This window comes from Ursus arctos, unplaced genomic scaffold, assembly GCF_023065955.2.
Source record: "Ursus arctos isolate Adak ecotype North America unplaced genomic scaffold, UrsArc2.0 scaffold_37, whole genome shotgun sequence".
NCBI classification, from domain to species: Eukaryota; Metazoa; Chordata; class Mammalia; order Carnivora; family Ursidae; genus Ursus; species Ursus arctos.
This window is the reverse complement of record NW_026623053.1, coordinates 10,449,664-10,466,131: the sequence shown is the minus strand read 5'-3', so window position 1 is coordinate 10,466,131 and position 16,468 is coordinate 10,449,664. Positions and strand designations below refer to the sequence as shown.

General features: G+C 34.5%; 1 pseudogene; it reads left to right on the top strand.

Annotated features, from left to right (window-relative positions):
* Positions 1–2,165: 2,165 nt before the first annotated feature.
* LOC113266055 (ubiquitin-conjugating enzyme E2 E3-like) lies at positions 2,166–2,758 on the top strand (annotated as a pseudogene).
* The last annotated feature ends 13,710 nt before the right edge of the window (positions 2,759–16,468 follow it).

The following is a 16,468-nucleotide window of genomic DNA, read 5'->3' as shown; positions in this document are numbered from 1 at the left end:
TTCCCTTTACCCTTGGTGAGAGTTGATCTGACTGAGCCAGACCTGCAGACCTCAAAGTTTCACTGGAAATAAAGATTGAAAGACAGTCTGGCTCGGTAGAATACAGGAATGGAATCCAATAGAGTGTTTAGTAAGGACTTGTCTGTATAACCTTTTATTTTAGAATAGTTCTAGATTTACTGAAAAGTTTCAGAAGTCATACAGAGAACTACCATGTACTACATATTGTTTCCCCTATTATAAACATATTAGTATGGTACATATGCCACAATTAATGAACAAATACTGATACAATATTCTTAACTAAAGTCCATATTTTATTCATTATTTCCTTATTGTTTACCAAAGGCTCTTTTCTATCCCACAATTCCACCCAAGGTATCACATTAGCTGTCAGGTCTCTTGAGGTGCCTCTTGGTTGTGACAGTTACTCAGACTTTCCTTGTGTTTGGTGATCCTGCCAGATTGGAGGAATACTGCTAAGGTATTTTGTTCAGTGTCTCTCTGGTAGGGGTTTATGTGTTTCAGAGAGGAAGATCACAAGGCTAAAGTGCCATTCTTACGTATATCACGAATACATAGTATTGATATGACTTGTCATATGTTAACCTTGATCACCTGGCTCAGGTAATATTTGTCAGGTTTCTCCACTGTAAAGTTACTCTTTTTCCCCACCTTTTCATTCTGTACCCTTTGGAAGGAAGTCACTATGTGTAGCCCACTCTTAAGATGTAAGGTGTTATACTCCATCTGCCTAAGGGTAGAGTCTCTACATAAATCATTTGGAATTCTACTACACAGGAGATTTGTCTCGTCACCCCTATTTGTTTATTTACTCAACCATTTATTTATATCAGTATGGATTCATGGATATTTATCTTACACTTTGGATTATAATATAATTCAATACTACTTTATTTTGATGCTCAAATTATGTGAGCTTTGGCCGTCAGGAACTACTTCAGTTGGCTTCTGTATCCCTTTGGCATACTGCCACCACTCTGTGTGTGTGTGTGTGTGTGTGTGTGTGTGTGTGTGTGTGTGTGTGTGTTGAGTACTTCCTTACTTTCTGACATGTAAGGTTCTCCAGACTCATCTTGTATATTCCCTGCTGCAGCCCTAGAATCAGCTTTTTCTCCAAGGATCCCTAGTTCCTTTAATTGGAGAGTGGCTCTAGAAACCAAGATCTATGTATTAAGTGTGCTAAGTGTGCTTGCTGCTACTAGGTGTCCTTGCTTCTAGGCCCTCTCATCTAACAGAGTAAGGAAATACATGGGTTTATATTAACTTTTGTACATACACATATCTATAAATATTTCTATATGTATCCCTCTGACTCTGTATTAAGCTAAAGTCAGTTTATGCTGATGTCTCCCACTCTATTTTATTACCAAATAGATCATTCTAGTCTTTTCTTATTTGCCTTTATTCTCCAGTTCCCAAGTGACAAACTTGGCTTCTACCATCTGCCATCCATCTACAACTGTTCAATTTTAGTATATATGCATAGTGGCTTCAGAATTGTTAGTCCATACCTTATGGAAAACAAATATTAACCAAAGTTGTAACTGTTTATGTGCAATTCCTTTGCTTTTGGTCTTACAGACTCCACTCATTTCCAAACTTATAAGGCCAGAACCTTTACGACCCATTCCTGCAGTGAGGTTGTTTTGTTAATATCATACAATTAGTTTTGTGACAGTATGCATTCCATTCTGAGATCTTCCAACCTTCTAAAATATTTTTTATTTGCATACATTAAAATTCATTCTAGTGCTATAAAAAGTCCTATGGGTTTTGACAAAGGCAAACTGTTGTGTATCCATCACTCCTGTATCATACATAAAACTTCTCTCCACAAACCCCTGCTTCTTGACCTAAACCAACCTGCCTGCAAATATTATCAATGGCCATGCCCTTAAAAAAGTAATTATCCTTAAAAAAATTCCTAAGGGGCACAATCCCCCTTACTTTTAATTTTCCATACTCCTCAGCCCAAATCTCCTTGGTTTCTTTTTTTCCCCTACTTCCTCAACCCCCACTCCCAGCTTGCCTGCATTTCCTTAAGGAAGGGTTTTTTTCCCCGGTCTTTCCCTCCCACACTGTAGGACTACATGAATAGGCCAGATGAGCAGTCAAATTTTCCAAGAAGTAACTTCACCAAAATGTCCAATAATAGGCAAAGATCCAATGATGATACCCCCAGCACCAGCAGTGGTAGTTCAGATGCAGATCAGAAAGACCTCCCTGCTCCAGACCCTGAAGAAAAAGAAGAAAGAAAATCCTCTGTCACCCAAGGAAAAAAATATACCAAACTCTCCAGAAAAACCACTGCTGAATTATCTGCTATTGTGAAAAGACTTCAGAAGGAGCTAACTGACGTCATCCATGTTGCTCCTCCCTACTTCCATGCTGGGCCTAAAGGAGGTAACATTTATGAATGGAGATTAACTATATTTGATGCACCAAGTTGTGTGCATGAAGGTGGTGTGGTTTTTCTGTATACCACATTTTCATCCAGTTATCTATTTAAGCCACCAGAAGTTACTTTTCACACCGGAATCTATCACTGCACCATCAACAGTCAAGGACTTGTGTGTCTGAATATCCTTAAAGACAACTGGAGTCCTACTTCGACAATTTCAAAGATTTTGCTGCTCACTTGTTCCCTTTGGCAGACTGCAACTCTGCAGATACTCCAGTGGGAAGCATTGCTTCTCAGTATTTGACCAACAAAGCGGAACATGGCCAGAGATAGGCAACATAATTCACAAATTTCTATACAATGTAGAGGAATAGGGACATCCTCTTACTGTGCTGCAAACCTTTTTTAATTTTTAAAGATTTTATTTTTAAGTAATCTCTGCACTTAACATGGGCTCAAAACTATAACCCTGAGATCAAGAGTTGCATGCGCTACTGACTGAGCCAGCCAGGTGCCCCTGTGCTGCAAATCTTTATAGCTTTTGCAGTATGGACTTCTGCTGTTTTGGGGGAGGGAAAAAATTTTCCTTCTACCATTCTAGGGTTTTTTGGCTGGTCTAATAATCAAATTGACATAAAACGGATTAATAGGAGAAAATCAAATTTAATTACATACATATGGAGATCCCATAAAAATATGAGACGTGGGGATAAGTCAGGCAGTTGAGGCTTACGTGCCATCTCCACTGAAGGAATGAGATAGAGGCCAGGACTTCAGAGGGGAGAAGGGTGATTCACGGGTTAAGAAGAGCAGATGTTTAGTAATTAGATGTTTGTCCTGCCATACAGATGAGTCATTCAGATAAAAAAGCTATCTCTTGGTTATAGCACTTTCTCTGTGCTAGGCCCCATATATAAATTTTTTTTAGCTAGTTTAAGGGAGAGGTAAAAGTTTTTCTTGAGTCTGCTTGATTGCTTTCAGTTCAAAATAGTCCACATGCCAAAGTAGCACATTTTGGGGAGAATTGTTCCGAACCCCTTTAGTGTATATGCTTCTTTTCTCTGCTTTTATCCCTTGGAGACTGAAAGACTCCCCAAAAGTGTAAATGTTATCAAGAATAGAATTTTGTAGCTGTAGATTAGTATGTTTAAAATGTCTACTTGCAAGTCTTCATTCTTTGTGATACTAAAGTGTGTATTGTGGTGTACTAAGGATAGTGGTCCTGAAGTGTACCAAATATTATAGTGCATTTTATATTTTATATTATACATATGTAGTGTGTGTGTGTGTGTGATAGTGCCTTTTAACTTAATTTATTATCTGCACAAAGTTATAAAGGTATACATAGAGGATCACAAGTGAGGTTATTTATAGTAAACCTATATCTCTTTCTGACTGTGTGGTTCATGCTGTTGGGAAAAATGTTTTAGCTTTTATTTATGTCAACTTGTAATAAGAGAATGTTTTTTTACCCTTTGTAGCTCAGAGACCACCTGATGTATCATTTCAAACACCATAAGTATGCTCCTAAAGGCAAAAAAAAAAAAAAAATCCTAAGGGATTTAACAACAGCTTTATAAAATACAGGATCTGAACGGCTATATTGTAATTGCTTCCTTGAATATTTATAACCTCATGAGAGCTTATCTATATTACCATGAGCACCCATGCCCAGCACATACCTAGCACACAGTAGGAACCCAGGACCATTGCTGAATAAAGGTAGCAATCCCAGTTTATCCTAATTAAAATAACCTATGCATGGTTTTCATTCTAAAATATTTCTGATTTTCAAGTTTTTTCATTGGAAAATGTGGAAAGGTAACGAAAGCCGTGAGAGTCAATATCTGTTCTGTAGGTATATTTATGATGCAACACATTCATTACTAACAAGCTCTATAGAGTCCTACTAACTCAGAAGGGATTCTGCATACACATAAGGAATATTTCAACATGTCTTTGCCTATGTATTGGAAGTGTGAACAATTTTTTAATGGCCTATATTTCCTCTTTTAAAATGCTACAAGAAATTCTGAATAAGGGAATTTTACATTTTTATATCCAAAACAAAAAATGTTCACAAATTTTATTTTCTACAATTTGGAATATGTTGTATCTATAGGCAAACAAGGTCAAGCTTATAATTTTCATAAATGTAATTTTGCAAATTTCATAAAAGTTAAAACTCCTTTTACTTAATGTAATGAACAGGTGATGGCGACATGCATAATGCAATTTTCACAAATGAAGGTAAATGTGAGTTCATATTTCTGTATTCAAGAAAAATATGAACTAACTCAATAAAGATGAGCAATATTAACCTTAAGGAGTTAATCATCAGAGTGAATGAGGGAAAATAGTATAATTAGCAATATCTGAAGGTAGTCATTAAGGTGAACCAAGGCACATAATATAGTTTGCAATATAATGTAAACAAAGGCAAAGTTCCCATAGCAACACAAACTTTTCTTCAACGTACACATACTGTATTTTGGATTACCAGTTAGAGTCCTAAATTTATAGTTTCTTATGCATGTGTGTAATAAGGGTATGTCAACGTGATTCTGAAAACAATGAGATTTATATATTCAGATTCAAATATGTTTAAATTTGCAAGCCTCACACTTAATTTTCTATATGGCTGACATCTCCTAAAATTATTCTGGCATTCAAGTCAATGCCATGAAATTACATTTCTTTCCATCATGGCAATGTTTGTAAGTACCTTTATTGTTTAAGCTTGTATGTTTTAGGATACATGTATTATGTGGTGCATGAAATTCAATTTTTAAAATTTTGATGATTAAATCTAGTGGCAATAAAATAAAAGGTTATGTAAACAGGATATCTAATAGCTAGCTCTAAATTATTTCACATAACATTTAATAGTAACTACCATAAAACAATATTATTTGCTCATCAGGAACATTATATTGTTATTCTTTTTTCAGGGAAAAAATGTTTTTTCTACAATTCCAGTTCAAATAATCCACTCCATTATACCTGTATCTTTACTTTGTTTTCCTTCTTTATAAAACAGGGCTGTTTAAACGTACATTTACAAAGTTCTTTACAATCATTTTTATGCCATTGGGGATAACTCTGATTACTTGTAGTTTGCATGTGGAGAAAGAGGCAAACACCTAAGGTCACACAACAGTAACAACTAGACAAAGTAGTCACTCATCCTACTAACTTTAAGTCTTATTTATATAGGCCAAAAAATAGGGGGGAAATCTTGTGTTTTATTTCACATTCTTGTCTTTTATTCACCTGAATACAAATCCTTGTTTATTTTTATTAAGAATTGATAATCTAGTTTAACATATTCTGGAGAATCCTAGTGACTATTTCAAAGAGAAATTCAACTCTTTGAGGTTTAAATTATTGACAGATTTTACTCATGGTAATATGGAAAGAGTTTAAAAGAGGCTCAGTTTTATTAATGTATCTTTCCTCAATTCCAAGGACCTCAAATATTTATGTCTTTTGAATTATACTATGACAGGGACAGAAGGATCTATCCTAAGTGAAGATTAGTGTGAAGCTTTAAAAGTAACCATTTGGAATTCAGACTCTCAGTGGTGCATTACTGAGCATCTGACATATGGGAGATAATATTATTTTCTTATAATTTGAATAGGCAGAATAAAAATATAAAAATCTCACCAAGCTTTCCAGAAAACATACATTGGTATCCTTCTATTAGTTAAAATATATAAGAAGTCCAAGAAGTTGAAAACAAGGACAAGGGTTTAAAATTTCTCTTCTTTTAAAAATGAACCAAAATAGGGGCACCTGGGTGGCTCAGTGGGTTAAGTGTCTGCCTTCGGCTCAGGTCATGATCTCAGGGTCGTGAGATCAAGCCTGGTGTCTTGGCTCCATGCTCAGCAGAGAGTCTGCTTGAGATGATCTGTCTCCCTCTTCCTCTGCCCCTCCCTTCACTCACATTCTTTCTGTAGAAAATAAATAAATCTTTTTTAAAAAATGAAGCAAAATAAATAATAGTAAGAAGGATCATAGACAGCATTAATATTTTAGCATTTTCTAGCACCTAGACATGTTCTCATTGTGGTACAAATATAAATGGTTTCATTCATGTTGCTATTAAAGTGAAAATACATGTGTCAAGATACAAATTTTAAAACAAAGATGTCCAATTTCAGGGGGGGGAAATCATCCCTTTTGAAGATCATGATAAATATTCAAGTTTTCCTTCATGAAGGTAATATTTTTTGTCTAAGTCAACATACTTTACCATTTTTAAACTTTTCTCATCATATTTTTGACAGCAGGTTTTCCAATTTTGACAGCTCTTTAAAAGTAATTTTAACAGCCGAGTGATTTCTCTTCTAAGCAAAGTCAGATTATGTGAAATGTCAATGTAAAAACTATACACTCTGACACATAATCATTTTTAGTTGAATTTACTTATTAATTTTGCTTGCTATTACTAATAAAACATAAGTGCTTAGCTAATTGTATTGCTTTTTGAAATGTTTTAGAAGTATTAAAACTGTATCCTTTTCACTACAAAATGTCTCACTTTATCAGAATTAGTTTCCCTTCCGAAAATGGAGAGGAGGGGGAAGTAGTAGCGGGGCTAGGTAGATAAAAGGCAATTGAGAGACTGAGTAAAGTGGCTACTGTAAAGTGGAAATACAAGCCTGCACTGGTTTAACCAGCGTGGAGGTGTATCTGAATCCCCCGAGGACCTCTTACAAAATAGATGCATGTCTGTTCTCCCCTTACCCATACGACCCTGTATGCTCAACTCCCATTGCTGAAATTCTGATATACTCCCAGGGCAGAAGGATAGAGAATATCTTTTCATCTACCCACCTGATTGAAAACCTCTGAAAACAATTTAAATAAAAACTGACAATTTTCTTGACTGAATTAATCTAGTTAGTTTCCTCAGTCCTTTATTTCATAATCAAAGTGTTGCAGGAGGTGAAGTAATTATCTGGTAAATATAAATAAATGAGTTGTCAGTTCAAAAATGATCTTCTCTTTTTAGTATTTGCTCTAAACTCCTGTTCGCTGATCACTTTACTTTGGCAGTTGAAAGCTTTTTTCTCCATGGAATGACTTTGTCATAACTTTAAAGAAAAAGTTTTACAAAAAAGGATTTCATTTAGTTAATGATCTCCCACCATGTGTTAACTACCATCTGACCACTATTCTAAATGGAATTAAAATGTCATCTAATGAGTATCAAAAGAAATGCCAATAAAGCTAGCAAAAGTTAGAAAAGTCAAATTAGTGTCATTGGACAAATTCATTGAGGAATATACATTGTCTAGACTGTTCAATTGGATTTTAAACTATTCCGCATTCTCCTTCATTGTAGAAATGTTCCACTTCACTTTGAGGAGACCTACCTGAGAAGAATTGGGGGCATTCAGTATATTTTGTAGTATAAGCAAGTAAACAACACAAAACAGTTAAAATCACAAAAAGGAATTAGTAGCTCAATAGCATCACTCAATAGAAAGTGGAAAACAATAGAGAAATAACTTAAAGATACTGAGAAAAAAGTTATCTTACAAGGCTATCAATCAAATATAATAATAGAATATCATCTTTCTAGATAATGTCTCAAATGACTTACCTTCCAGGTAGCCTTTCTCAGGAAGCAATTAAAGGACATACTCCACAAACTCAAAGACATGAGTCAAGGAAACAGAATCTAGCAATCCATAAACAGGGAATAAAATTCAGGAAAGAGACAAACATAACATTTTGAGAAATTGCCAAATTGTTTTACAAAGCATTGCACCATTTTACCATTCCTCCAGCAATATATGAGAGCCCCAATGTCTCCACATACTCATCAACACTTCTTATTGTCCGTCTTTTTTATTTTAGTCATTCTTATGGGTGTGAAGTGGTATCTTCTCATAGTGGTTTTGATTTGCATTTCCCTAGTGGCTAATGTTGTTGGACATCTTTTCATAGGATTATTGGCCATTCAAATAATCCTTTAGAGAAACATCTATTCAAATTTTTTGTCCGTCTTTAAAATAAGTTACTTTTTATTGTGGAGTTGTAAGCCTTCTTGATATGTTCCAGATACATGGCCTTTGTTATATATGTGATTTATAGGTATTTTCTCCTAATCTGTGGGTCAGGATATTCTTTTAATCTAAAATTTAATTACATTTTTAGGATAGAGCTATGTGAAGTGATTGTTGGTGGGTGGGTGCTGGGAAGGGATTTGATTCACTTGACAATTATCTTGCACTTGAGACTAGAACAGAGAAAATCCAGTTTGTACAATTGAGTAATATGTTTGTTTTCATATTATGCAAATAATATGAAGTTGGTGAAAAGAAATTTTGAGTTTTCCTCAGTTTTTCCACATTCTCTATTCTATCTCCTCTCCTCTCTCCCCCTTAGTCTACATATACAAACAGGGAGCTGAGATAGAGAGCACTTGGACATTACTTAAAATGCTATTATAATGACAAAATAAAAACTTGACTGCTAACACTGAAGAGTTAAAAGAAACAAACTTGACAAATCAGCCTTCTGCAAATTGGCTTTTGGGAAAATGATCTTCCTCAGATAAATTCTTGTAAAGGAAACTACCAAAATCCTAGGTCAGTGTGATATGCTTGTTCTGTGTTAACAGAGTACATTTATTGGGTGAAGGTTCTTGAAGACCTTTTGAGTCTTACCAACACAGACAGTAGAAACCAATGATATGTGCCTGTATTCATTATTAATTTCACTACATAGAATTGCATTCAACACCATGTATTAAATACTTATTATGCACAGACACAAAATGCAAAAATGACCAAAAACAGAGAGCTCCTGTTTCATTCTCTCAAGTCTCAATTAAGTCCTATCTCTAGAGGGCAAAAATGCCTGGAACACTAAACCATTATTAAATGTTTGTTCATATTTTAGCCATTGAGTTTTGTGAGATGTATACAAAACAAAATAAGACAAGAGCCCTGCCTTCAATTTGTTTGAAGTCTATTTATTTTGAGACTGAAAAATAAATATTTTCTCCAATATGTAGTGTCATGATAGAGGCAAGTATGGCCCTTAATCCCATTTATAGAGATGGAAATGGTTAAGAGAAGATTTTATCAAGAAAGTGACATCTAAGCTGAGACTTCAAGGACAGAGATTGAAAAGTTGAGAAAGGAGTAAAAGCATACTGAGCCAAAAGAAAAGTAGATACAAAGGTCCAGAGGGGAAAGAGATCATCACACGTTCCTTCTGTTGTAATTTTTTAAATTCCAGGATAGGTCATTTTAAATTACTTTCATTCATCTGTAATGAATTTTATAAATAGGCACTAACTGGCATCCTTTTTCAAGTAGATAAGAAGATTAAATTATTACATGCCTGATATCAAAGCCTTTGAAATCAACTAGTGCAATGGCAGAGTTGGCAGGTCAGACCAGAAGAATCAGAGAAGAAAAATACATTATTGATTGTTTCCTCAATTCATCAGACATCACATAATTTGTAAATAATTACAAAAAATTAAAGTTTAATAAAAATATTTTCTTTACACAGCTTTCCCCAAATCTTCACTCACTCATTCATTCATTCATTCATTCATTCATATATTCATTAAACAGATACTTATCAACCTTATCTTCGGCCATGTTTTCAGCACTGGAGATTTATTACAGACAAAATAAGATGAAAAAGACAAAACCCCTGACATCATGGAGCTTGCATTCTAGTGGGAAAGAGAAACAATAAACAAGATAAATAAGTAAAATATATAGAGTGTGTTAGTTAAATGATAAGGAGAAAAATAAAGTAGGGAAAAGTCATAGGAAGTGTGGGAGAAGGGTTGAGATTTTTGATAGTATAGTCTGGGAAGGACTCATTGAAATCTGTGTAAAGGAAGTGGGGAGTCAGCCATTTGTTTGTTATATGTGTGTATGGCTGGGGCAGGGAGAGCTTCCCCAGCAGAGGGAATAGGAATGCAAAGGTCCTGTTACGGGAGCAATTTTTGTACCTTTGAGAAACAGCTAGTAGGCCAAAGTGGCCAGACAGAGTGATGGCGGAAGAAAGGAAGTGGCTGTAAAGTCAGAAGGGTAAAGAAGAGCACAGGTCATGCAAGGCCTTCTAATCTTTGCAAGGATTTTGGCTTTTAGCCTGGCTAAAATAAGAAAGTGATAGGAAGTTGAACAGAAAACTGAGATTAGCTGAGTTAGATTTGAACATTTCCTGGCTACTGGTTGAGTAAAACTAAAAACTAACGCGAGACAAGGGCAGAAGCAGAGGCTATCTTAATAATCCAGGGAGATAAAATGAATGGCTTGAACCCAAGATGTGCCAATGAGGGTGGCAAGGAATGGCTGATTTTTGGATACATTTTGAGAATAGCACCTACATAAATCACTGACAGACTAGATGTTGTATGCGGAGGGGAAAAAAGGTAATAGCCAAAGGCCATGCTAAGGAATTTTAGTTTGTGTAATTAGAAGAATGGAGTTGACTTTCCCGGAACAAAAAAAGAATGGGTGAAGAGCAGGTTATGGGAGGATACCAAAAGGTTATCTTTGGACATGTTAAACTTAAGATGTATATTTGCTACCCAAGTGGACATATCTGGTGGGTAGCTGTAAAGAATGTAATTCACAAAAGAAATCTGAATCAATCACTTATCTTTATATGCTGATTTATATACAACATGTTTATAGGTTTATATACTATGTATTTATGTAGTATATTTTATATATATGTATGTTTTATATTATTATAGATTTATATATTATATATTATATATGTATTATTTATACATTATATATTAAATCATCATAGCAAAGCCTTGAGAGTGGATGACTTCAACAAAGTAAATATTAAGGGTCAAAAAAAGAATTGATGTGAGTGCTGAAGAACTGCAATAATTAGGAGTCAGAGGAACTGAAGGAAATATCAAAGAATCTGAGATGGAACATCCAGAGGTAGGAAAACAAACAAACATAAAACAAAACAACATGTAAGCTTGTCTTCCTACAAGCCAAATAAAGCAAGTGTTGTAAGAAGGAGAGTGATCGATTGTGTCAAATGTGCATGAGAGTCCAAGTTAGATGAGGCTTGAGAATTGACCATTTGATTTAGCAATATGGAGTTCACCGACAACCTTGATAAAAGCCATTTCGGTGAAGTGTTGGCAGTAAAAGTTTGTTTGGATTAAAGAAAGAATAGGAGAGAGAAATTGGAAACTACATATAAAAACTCTTTTTCAGGGAATTTTTTTTAAAAGAAATGAGAGAAGAGGAAAGGTTGTAAAGAGAATGAGCCAGAAAGAGAAGTGGAGTCAAAAGTGAGTTTTTTAGAAGTGAAAGAAATAGAGTGCACGTGTGTGTGTATGTGTGTGCTGATGTGAACCACCCAGTATCAAGGGAAGTATGTGGTGCAAGAAAGAGAAGAGAGAATGGCTAGATTCACGTTGTAGAGTAGGGGACAGAAGGATAGGATCTAGTAAACAAGGAGAGAGCTAGACTTTTGCTAGGAGTATGGTAATAAAAGATTCAAGTAAATTTGCACAAATATAGATAGGTCAGTGATGCAGTAGAAGTAAGAGCTCATATGAGATGTCCATGGACAGATGAATGGAAAAAGAAGATGTGGTACATATATACAATGGAATAGTATTTCAGCCACCAGAAAGGATGAAATCTTACCATTTACATCAACGTGAATGGAACTGGAGAGTATTATGCTGAGTGAAATAAGTCAATCAGAGAAAGACAATTTTCATATGGCTTCACTCATAGTGGAATACAAGAAAGAGCACAGAGGATCATAGAGGAAGGGAGGGAAAACAAAATGGGAAGTCATCAGAGTGGGAGAAAAACCGTGACTCTTTACTATAGGAAAAAAACTGAGGGTGCTGGAGGGGAGGTGGGTGGGGGATGGCGTAACTGAGTGATGAGCATTAAGGAGGGCACTTGATGTGAGCACTGGGTGTTATATGCAACTGATGAATTATTGACTACTACATCTGAAACTAATGATGTACTACTCTAAGTTGGCTAACTAAAATTAAAAAAAAAGAAGAAGTAGGAGCTCATAGAAATACTCTTCTGTTTGTTTCATTCTTAGTGGGGTAGAAATTATGGCCGCAGTTTAGGAGGAAGATGAGGAAAGACATGCTGGAGATTTTGAGGAGAGATGTAAAATAATCATCTGCATCTTATGAATGAACTAGGAAAACGTAGTATGAGTGCTACACAGTATTAAAGAGCTGCTTGTGAAAATTGACCCCAAACTTAAGATGAGATCAGTCAACATTATTTTGTTTTGTTTTTCTCCAGCCACAGTCAATTGCAAGTGGGCAAATGTTGAGTAAGTTAAGGGTTTGATTTAACAAAGGTGGTGTTTATCCAAGTGAACTGTAAGGAAGCGAGAGTAGGGCAAAGGAGTGGATGATGTTTGCTGGTGAGTGATTATCACGGATATAAGTAGCATTAGTAGAAAGTTACTCCAGTTTAAAGCCCAGACATATTTTAAACACTTTCAGATTTCATCAATTGCTAAGTTTTATGGTCTTCCCTGATAGTACAGAAAAAACACAAAGTTTTATATGAACCTTCTTATTTTGTGATACTAAAAAGGATGCTTTATTCCCTGCTAGTTCTTTAAACTGTTGTCATTTGAAAACCAGAGTGCTCCATTATCAATATAAGTATTCAATTGTGGGCTTCTCTAAAACGGCAAAAAGTAAAAAAAAAAAAAAAACCTTAAAATCAAGTAACAAGTAATATTAAATTATCCCTGAGTGCACATTATTTAGTTCCTCGTTAACTTAATTGTTTTCCAGTAAAAGTGAAATGTGCAATATGCAAATTAAATAATATTACATGTCAGAGTTTGAAAGAAATATTCATTTAACATTGGAAGAGGGTTTTTTTTTTCCCAGGAAATCTTGTTCATTTATTTTGTGAGAATTTTTGTTTGTCGCTATTTGTTCAAAACATAATACAATTCTGAGATCCAGTGCCTGCTGGCAAAGTTGGAATAGCTGTCAGCAGGAAATGGCAAACTAATAATAAGTGCTGGTAAAATATTTATATTATAGTTTACTGGGAAGCTGAATGTAGTTTTGTATTTCATTAGTGCTTGAGGCAGTACATAGTAACATAGTTGTGCTCCAAAAAAATGGATAGAATTCTAAATACTGTAGTTACTTACTTATCTTTCAACTATCTGCTGAGGAAAAAAAGAATGACTAATAATAAAGCCTTTTACAAGCTGAAATTTAAGAAATTTTCAATGAGGTCCACAGGGCAGTAATTAGTAGCATCTCACGTTCGGTGTTATTGGACACTAGGCTGCTGGATCAACTACTTCTGTATGAGGCCTAGTAATTTAGCTCTGGTTCATAATTTTCAATAACAGAGCTTCTCAAGAGGGAGGGGTGGTCCTAAACCACTGGAGGACTCAGAAGTATGGTGATGTGCAAGTACAACACTGTGTTTATGTACTCCCCAAAGTGTATCAAAGCTCAGATCCAGAGAAATAAAAGAAAAGTCAAACAAAACAAGCATTAGACTGCGTAAAATAAGGTATGGACAAGGCAAACAGGTGAGGCATTGTTTAGGTGGCTAAGGTAGATCAATATCTGTTCTTGCAAGCCAGGAATCCTGCCTGCTTTCCTCTGGCGCTCTGCAGATCGTCTTACGGCTTGCAGACAGACTGTCGCCTAAACCCAACTGACAGACAACCTATTTCACCCCTGTAAAAAATCATACGCATCTTCTTCCTTTGTGGTTCACCGAGGAGAGAAAAAATATAACTGCCAAAATAAAATAATGCCAGATTGGCTTTACCACATTTTAACATCCCTTTTTTATTAACTTAATTATAAAAGACTGGCTCCTAATTTCTCTTTCATATATGATTTTAATTTACTCAATAAAATAGAAATATGTTGTGAGCATAACAATGTGCGTTTGTGTGTGTGTGTATGGAAATATGACCAAATGTATCCAAATAGTAAACATATGTAAAGTGTCTTGCACATAGTAATAACTCAATAAATATTAGTTAATATCAATATTCCTATCATAATAATTTTTAAAACCTAACAGAAGGCTAGGGAGAATCTCATTGAAAATGAGGAAGTGGATGTTTATATTTACCTTGAATTCATAGAATAAGGAGGCAATATTTCAGTGATTTTGAAAACATATTTAACAAGCTCATGATAGCTGAACTTTGAGTAAAGAACAGAAAATCAGATTGTTTATGTTTTGTGACACAGTACCATCAGTTTGCCTTGTTCCAATAAACTAGAAATTCATTCATAACTATTAGCAATCTTTTAGTTTTCCCATATGTTTTAATTTTGATGAGAAAATGAAAATCAGAAATATTTTTTCAGAAACAGTTATTATCCTCTAGTTATATAAAAGATAACCAAGATATAAAACCTGTCCTCTAGTTCCATAGGGCTTTAGAAGAGTATCCAAATTTCTTTGCAAATTAAGCACTAGACAAAATGTTTACTTTACATATATAATTTTTATTGAGCTTTTTTCTTTTTTTTTTTTTTAAGATTTTATTTATTTATTTGACAGAGATAGAGACAGCCAGCGAGAGAGGGAACACAAGCAGGGGGAGTGGGAGAAGCAGGCTCATAGCAGAAGAGCCTGATGTGGGGCTCGATCCCATAACGCCAGGATCACGCCCTGAGCCAAAGGCAGACGCCTAACCGCTGTGCCACCCAGGCGCCCCTATTGAGCTTTTTTCATCTCAGAAGTTTAGCTAGAAGTTAGGAGAATCCTTTTACTATAGTAAAAGTAATGGTAATTGCTATAAAACAAATGTTCTGTGTAAAGGAGAAATTACAACAAAGGCTACTTAACAAAAAATAAGTTATAAAAAATATAAACAATTCTCCTAATTCTGCCTTGGCAAATGGGAGGTATTTTGAATGGCATTGACTGAGACTTCTCATTTTTCATATATGTACGATAAGTCATGGATTTCATTTTATCCAGATTTTCATATCAAAATCCATCCTGCTCTTTTTTTTTAACTTCTGAGTTGACTAAGAAAAGGAGGGACAATTCTAATATAATATTTAAAATACTGAAAGTCAAGACAAATCCTTATCTGTGGTTGTCACGATTTTGTCTTAATCTTGAAGGTGGAAAAGCTCCTATTTTGTAGACTGGTGCATATCATATCTCTAAGTAATAAGAATATGTCTTTTCATCACTGCTACAGTTTTCTGCTTTCCAATTTATGGTGGAAGAAATGTAATTTACTTGTCAGATTGAAATGTTTGATATAAATCTTTATCCTATCTTTTGAACTAGCATTTCTGAAACACTACATTGTAAACAAATGACATGTTTAATTAAACAACTACTTTACTACTACCTGAACAAGAGAGTATGATTATATTAATTTAATAGCAAGCCATATGACTAAAACTTAAAGAAAATGTTTTCAATTCAACAAGAAAGTATGATTATACTAATTTAAAATTGATTGGAATGTAAACAAAGTATTTTAATTTCCTACCTTTGAAATATCAAAACAGGTATTTTTAGGAGTTAAAACTAATACAATTTAGAACATACTAGTTTACATTGAAATTTCTTATTTAACTCAATAATCTACATACAAAGCTAAATTTAAAAGTCAAAAAACAGCTTACTATGATGCTAAAATCTTATTTTAAAATGTAAACGATTGTGATTTTCCAAGGGATTCAGTTTGTTTTTTTGTGTGACTGATTTTTCACTGCCACAGCTTAGCAACTCTGAAATACATTAGCTCTATTCTAATAAGAATGAAAATATGGTAAGGTAAATTTAGCGGAATAATTAGGCATCCTATAATATACATGATTGTATATGTGTGTATGCATGTGTATTTGTGTGTATATGTATGTAAATATGTATGTTTAAGTATATGATATATATATGATCGTTTGAAAGCTGAGGATTAATTTCACTTTCAGATTTCATAATAGGAAATAATAGATTTGCTGTAATCATTCAAAGGCACTTGTTGTTGAAGGTCAATCCATTTTTACTCATATGT